Source organism: Coenobita brevimanus, chromosome 106, assembly GCF_032717465.1.
Source record: "Coenobita brevimanus isolate Jiangsu-jjx chromosome 106, ASM3271746v2, whole genome shotgun sequence".
Lineage (NCBI taxonomy): Eukaryota > Metazoa > Arthropoda > Malacostraca > Decapoda > Coenobitidae > Coenobita > Coenobita brevimanus.
The window spans coordinates 390,001-397,500 of NC_137059.1; the positions used below are offsets into that span (position 1 = coordinate 390,001).

Consider the following 7,500-nt stretch of genomic DNA (forward strand, 5'->3'; position numbering starts at 1 on the left):
GGGGGGAGGAGAGATTGAGGAGGTAGAAGGAAGGAGGAGGAGGAGGAGAAGTAAATGAAGAGAGACGAAGGAAGAAATGTATGCAACGTAATGGAGTAAAGAAAGAAGAAAGGAAGAAACGATAGGACAACGAAGGAGGAGGAGGAAGAGAAGGAGAAGGAGGAGGAGGAAGAGAAGTAGGAGGAGAAGGAAGAAGTACAAGAAGGAGAGGAGGAGGAGGAGGAAGAAGAAGAGCAAGAAGGGGAGGAGGAGGAGGAAGAAGAACATGAAAGGGATGTGGAGGAAAATGAAGATGAGAAGGAAGAATACACGAATATAAATAATAAACAGGGAGGAGGAAATAGTGAACTAATATGGAGATAGATAAATGAATAGATAAATAAATAGCTTAATAGTCAATAAATGCCCAGGTAATAAAATACACAGGTAAACAAAGGTAAAAGCCCCGTAATTAGTGCCGACCTTGGAGTGTAAAATATGGTAGTGTGATTGAGAGGTATTAAGAAGCATTTGGTGGTGGGTGTGCATCCGAGGACACAAGGCAAATGGCTGTGGTGGTGGTGGTGGTTGTGGTAGTATTGTTGTTGTTGTTGGTGATGGTGGTAGTTGTGGTGGCTGTTGTGGTGGTGGTGGTGGTTGTCGTGGTAGTGGTTGTGGTTTTGTTGGTCGTGGTGGTAGTGTTCTTGTTGCTGGGCCAGACCTATCAGAAATGTCAGCCCAGTGGAAGGAATTACAAAGTGCGAAGTTATGGGCTATTTTTGGCTTTTCCGTCGGAGAGGTCAGATTAAAGGAGAGAGAGAGAGAGAGAGAGAGAGAGAGAGAGAGAGAGAGAGTGTGTGTGTGTGTGTGTGTGTGTGTGTGTGTGTGTGTGTCGTGTGGTGTCAATCGATTTGCCATATAAATCATTTTAGATTATGCCTCATCCTCTCTCTCTCTCTCTCTCTCTCTCTCTCTCTCTCTCTCTCTCTCTCTCTTTCAACATGATTAGCTCTTCCTATTAAATTAAGGGCAATTTGTTAAAAGCTTCACCTTCTCTCCCCTTCTCCCTCCCTCTCCTCCTCCTCCTCCTCTTCCTCCTCTCTCCATCCCACCTTCTCCTTTTCACCTCTGTCTCTCTCTTTCCTCGCTCTTCATCCCCCCCTCCCTCTCCTCTCAATCTCCCTCTTTCCTCTCCCCCCCCCCTCTCTCTTGATCCTCTCCTCTCATCAGTCAATCATTTTTTTCCACCCCTCCTTCCCCCTCCCTCCCTCTTCTCACTGTCTCTGGCTGTCTGGCTGTCTGTCTGGCTTCCTTGCTGTTTGGGTGCTAATCTTTTTGTCAGTCTGTTTATGTCTGTTTGCTTCTGTTTGTCTCTCGGTCTGTTTTTCTGTCATTTGTGTGTATGTGTTCGTCAGTTTGTTTTTGTTTGTCTGTCTCTGTCTTTGGCTGTCTGTCTGTCTACATGTTTGTCTGGCTGTCTATGTTTCTGTCTGTCTATGTCTGTGTCTCTCTCTGCTCTGCTAACCTACTCGTGAACTGCTATGATTCAGCCCAGATTCTATGTATTTAAAGTGTCGTTCCTATGAAATCCTCTCTCTCTCTCTCTCTCTCTCTCTCTCATACGAAAATTAGAGTTCTGAATATTCGTGTGGCTTTTACACGCGACCCTTGCCTCTTATCACGACCCTGCGAGAGAGAGAGAGAGAGAGACAGACAGACAGACAGACAGAGACAGAGAACGAGTCTGTGTGTGTGTGTGTGTGTGTGTGTGTGTGTGTGTGTGTGTGTGTGTGTGTGTGTCAACGTGCGTAACCTTGTGTACATCAGAGTGAGTGTGTTGCGTGTATACATTAATTAAAGTGTGCGTGAGTTTAATGTGTGTGTGTTATTAATGGGAATGCGTGTGAGTGTGCGTGTATGAGTGAGAGTGTGCGTGTGTATGTAATGGAAAGTGTACATTAGCACGAATCTGACCACACCCCTGCACAGTCATAATGTAGATAGATAAAGATAGGTAGATAGATAGATAGATAGGTAGGTAGATAGGTAGATAGATAGGTAGGTAGATAGATAGGTAGATAGGTAGGTAGATAGGTAGATAGATAAATAGATAGGTAGGTAGATAGGTAGATAGATAAATAGATAGGTAGGTAGATAGGTAGATAGATAAATAGATAGGTAGGTAGATAGGTAGATAGATAAATAGATAGGTAGGTAGATAGGTTGATATGTAGGTAGGTAGGTAGATAGATAGATAGGTAGATAGGTAGGTAGGTAGGTAGACACGTAAGCACAGCCAAATAGATGGTAGAGAAAAAGAATATGTTTAAAGAGACAGAGAGACACAGAATTACTGAAAGACAGGCAGACAGGTAGAGATAGGCAAATTAATTAATGGCCAGGTGTAGTCTGTCTGGAGGGCTGATTTGACTAGTAACCAAGGAGACTCATTTCTGCCTCTTAGGTCTAATGGAATTTTATGCAACAACGTCCTATAGTTTTTTCACCTTAAGTTGGCCCAGATTTTTGCTCATTTGAAGCCTGTTTAACGTAGCTGAGTGGCAGAAAGACAGTGCAACGGTTTTACACACTTTCCATGGCACTTCTTCGTGACTAGCACCAGATTCTAGTGTTAATCTAGTGTTACAACTCAGCATTTAAGGTGGAGAGATGGAAGGCCAGGTTAGAGTAAAAAGAGTACAGCAGTGAAGCAGAGTGACACAGTTCCATCTAGTGAAAAAAAACTACCATATGGTGCCTGTGTCAGTGTCAGGCGTGTGTCAGAATGTGTGTCAGGAGTATATCTGTGTCAGGAATGCGTGTGGCAGACCCTTTATTGGAAGGAGTGACTCACAAAGCTTGTCAGAAGTGAGTATGTCGGGGAATGATTGGAATGTGTGTGTGTGTGTGTGTGTGTGTGTGTGTGTGTGTGTGTGTGTGTGTGTGTGTGTGTGTGAGAGAGAGAGAGAGAGAGAGTGGAGTAACAGTGTGAGCTTCCATGCACCAAAACAGTGTTAAATGTACCGTATGTCTAGTGAGTGTGTTATGAGAATACGTCAGCAGTGTGTGTTAGAATGTTGTGTCTGGAGAAGGGAAGGTATGTGTCAGCAATGTGTGTCCAGTGATAATGTTGTGGGAATGTGTCAGCAATGTGTGTTATGGGAATGTGTCAGGAGGGTGTGTGGAAGGCGTGTATCACTGTCAGCTTTAGGGTATGTGTCGGGGATGTTTTGTTGGAGTGTGTTGTTACTGTGTGTTTGAGTATGTGAAGGAGTGTTGAGTATGTGGGAGTAGTGTGTGTGTGTGTTAGGAGTGTGAGGGTGTGTTTAGAGTGTTGGGGTGTGTCTAGTGTGTGAGGATGTATTCAGTGTGTGAGGGTGTGTGCAGTGTGTAGTGTGTGTTTTTGTGTGTTGAGTTTTGTGTGGGTGTGGAATGTGTTGGGGTGTATCCAGTGTGTGTGAATTAAAGAGTCGAGAAGTGTGTTTCGTGAGGGTGTGTGAAGGTGTGTCTAGAGTGTGAGAAGTGTGTGGGTAGAGGGAGTGTGAGGCATAAGAGTGTGTGAGGGTAGAGTGTGTGAGTTAGGTGTAATCAATGATGTGGTAGAGTGTAGAGGAGACTGCATGACCTACATATACGTACACACACACACACACACACACACACACACACACACACACACACACACACACACACACACACACAGGTATACACACGTACACAAACAGACAAAAACAGACAACACGCATACATAAGCACCAGCAGCATGTTTTAAAGACATAGACTACACACACACACACACACACACACACACACACACACACACACACACACACACACACACACACACACACACACACACATAGATCCATTCCAATAAACACCGAGTCACGCAGACACAAAATCACGCATACACATTCCAGACATCAACACACACACACACACACACACACACACACACACACACACACACACACACACACACACACACACACACACACACACACACACACACACACACACACACACACACACACACACACACACTAGCAGATTGGGTGTTATATTGATGAATTTCTTTTTAAAATTAACCTGATTTAATTCTTGGAGAAGGTGAAGAAATAAGGCAAAGAAAGGAAGACACAGAGAGGTAACACAACAAAAAATATGAGAAGTAAAGGAAGAATTAGAGAAAGAAATCATCAACGAAGAGAAATGAGAAGAACAGACGAAGACACAGTAGGTTTGTCTGTCTGTCTGTCTTTCTGTCTGTCTAGCAATATCTCTCTGTCTGTCTGTCTGTCTGTCTGTCTGTCTGTCTCTCTCTCTCTCTCTCTCTCTCTCTCTCTCTCTCTCTCCATATTTAATCACATTTCGTCATACGCATTCCGTAATCACAAACAAAAATCGATTAACTAAGCAAAAATAACAATAATAATAATAATAATAATAATGACAAGAAAATAATAATAATAAAGCATGAACGACAACAAAAAGATCAAGAGCCGAAAGAATGCATGAGTCAATATCGCAATTGCCGAATGCTCCCAACCAGATGTAAACAATGGCTGCAGAGACGCCGGGTTACATCATGTTATTGAGTGATGAAGTTGTTTGGAATTCTTTGGTGCGTAGGGATGGATTGTAACTGTTTTTATTATTTATCTGTCTGTCTGTCTACCTTTATCTATCTATCTATCTGTCTATTTGTCTATTTTCTTATTGGATATGTTAAGAAATACTCGGGAAATTGAGAGGGAGTGATTTGGCTCTAATTACAGGTGAGTGAAAAGCGAGATTAATAGCTTGTGTGTGTGTGTGTGTGTGTGTGTGTGTGAGAGAGAGAGAGAGAGAGGGGGGGGAGGGAGTGATAAGCAAGAACGGACCAAATTTAGAGAGAGAAAGAGAGGGGAGCGGTGAAGGAGGGAAAAGATAAGGAGTATGGACCAAATGAAGAGAGGGGGAGGGATGGTAATTAACAACCTCTTGCGAGATAATAATTCCTGGTGATTAAAGTAATATTATTATTTTTATGCAAGCTATGTTTATCAGTATTAATAGTTTCCTTTTTTTTTTACTTCTTTCACCATAGACTATTTTTCTTGTTTATTTATTTATTCACTTATTACTTCTTGCTGCCTCCTGATTATTTTAATTTATTACGGAACCTCGTATATATAATATGGTGGTCTGTATACATATATAAAACATTCCTCATCCTCTTCCCTGGGTGATCTCTCGTGTGTTGTTGGGACGGCTCAGCGTTATCAGTGTCTATCCTGCATCAGACTGGGTAAAATACTTGTGTGCGTGTGTGTGTGTGTGTGTGTGTGTGTGTGTGTGTGTGTGTGTGTGTGTGTGTGTGTGTAATTCACCGGGTCGGTCAGGATCACTTGATGGTCGTGATCGTCAGCTTTTTACCCTCCCGGAAGGGAGCTGAGAGCTCATATAGTCCGATCTAAGGGCAAGGCTGTGACCTTCACACACGCACACACCCGTCCCCTTGCTCAAGGGGGACAGTAACCACCCACTTCGTCAGTGAAACTTTTCGCAACCTGAGCGAGGCGCGAACTCCCGTCCACCAGTTGGCAAGCGAGAACGTTACCACTGCACCAGCGAGCGGTGTGTGTGTGTGTGTGTGTGTGTGTGTGTGGGCGTGAAACACACTGATCTTCGTCTGTAAGGGAAAGGACGTGATGAGGGTCAATAGGATTATATAAAATCCCATGGTAGGTAGCAACTGAATTTTCTTAATCTCAAAATATCCACGCCATCTCTATACTCTTTTCACCTTAACTTGGCCCAGATTTTCGTCCTTTTGCAGCCTATTTCACGTAGCTCAGTGGCAGACATGGAGAGTACTACAGCTCTACGTCCTTTCCACAGCAAATCTTCGTGACTAGCATCATATTCTATTATTAATGTTACAAGTCAGCATTTAAGATGAAGAGATGGCAGTTTTAGGCCAAGTTAGAGTAAAAAGGGTATAGATTCTGGCATTAATTTCAGTCTAAGGGCTTCCTGTTCCTTCCTCCCCTTCGTCAGTAAGGGAGAGAGGAGATGGAGAGCTGATAGGGTTCATATGCTCTTCGGATAAGGAAGCTCGCTAACACCTCTGCTGTGGGATGACTGGTTATTAGCATTTTCTACGTTATTTATGGAGTGTGGTGGTGTTGGAAGGATATTTATAACACAGAAGAGGATAGTAAGATGCAAAATAAATCGTCAAGGAAAAGGTATTGTGGAACTTCCTTAGCCAATCAGTATACGAGCCAATGAGTAATAGAAAATACACCCCGTAGCAGAATGGATGCAACGTCATCAAATATTAAACTCGAATTTGAAAGGATTTCGTACTTGGATTTTCAAACAGAGGACTTCAGCCTTCGTTAGTAAGTGAGGAAATAGTGAGAGAAGTATTGAGAGTTGATCGAGTAGTAAAACCTCAACGTCGCCAGGAAGTCACTTTTAAACTCGAATTTCAACTCATTTGGACGCCATCTTCAGTTCAACACGAAATCAAATTCTCTTGTTCATCTTTCCCTCTCTCACCTTCGTCATTAAGGGAAGAGGACTTACTGAGAGCTAATGGAGTCATGCAAAATGTCATGGTCGCCAGGAATTCACGTTTAACCTTGAATTTTAACCTTTTCCCACCCCATATTTAGCTCAGCACGAAAGTCAAATCCTATTCTTCATCTTTCCTTCTCTCAATTTCATCAGTAAGGGAAGAGGACATTGGGAAAACTGATAGAGTAATGCAGAATGTCGTGGTCGCCAGAAATTCACTTTTAAACTTGAATTTGAACTCATTTGAACGCCATCTTTAGTTCCACACGAAATTCAAACTCAGGCCTTCATCTTTCTCTCACCTTCGTCAGTAAGGGAAGAGGACTTACTGAGAGCCAAGTGAGTCATGCAAAATGTCATGGTCTTCAGGAATTCACTTTGAAACTCGAACTTCAACTCATTTGGACGCCATGTATAGTTCAACACAACATTCACATCGAGGGCTGTGTCTGTCTCACCTTCGTCAGTAAGCGGAGAGGACATGGTGGGGGCTGGTGGGGGCTGCTGGAGGAGGGCTGCGAGGCACGTCAGGTGAGGGCTGCGGGCTGACAGGAATCCGGAAGTTGCGTGGGCTGGCCTGGGAGTGGAGGGAGGGAGGGAGGGGAGGGAGACGCCATATTGGGCATGCGCGGGAGGGGAATGATCAGTTGGAGAGTTCGGCGGGCTGGTTGTAACTTGGCTTTCCATACTGTTTTCCCTTAACATTTTTCCATGACTCACTCACTCTTCAATATATTCGGAGTCGTATGAGCGAGATAACTCTAGTATACTGTTCCAGCTGACGTCAGAAATCGGCGGGTATTATCTATCAGTTCGTCGATCAACTTGTCTGTCTATCCATCTGTCTGTGTGTTCGTGTGTCTGTCTGTCTGCCTGTCTGTCTCTGTCTGCATGCAGCTCGTTTCATGTGCAGACCTCATTCTCCCACAGGTAGCTTTCTGCAGTATAGGCAGT

At 43.7% G+C, this 7,500-nt stretch overlaps 1 protein-coding gene across 1 annotated transcript in view; it reads right to left on the bottom strand.

Annotated features, from left to right (window-relative positions):
* Window positions 1–7,085, bottom strand: part of LOC145416419 (uncharacterized) — a 28,270-nt gene extending 21,185 nt beyond the window's left edge. Inside the window, exon 1 of the mRNA XM_080285367.1 lies at window positions 7,005–7,085. The gene's annotated coding sequence lies outside the window, so the exon portion shown is untranslated. The remainder of the gene's footprint in view (window positions 1–7,004) is intronic.
* Window positions 7,086–7,500: the final 415 nt, after the last annotated feature.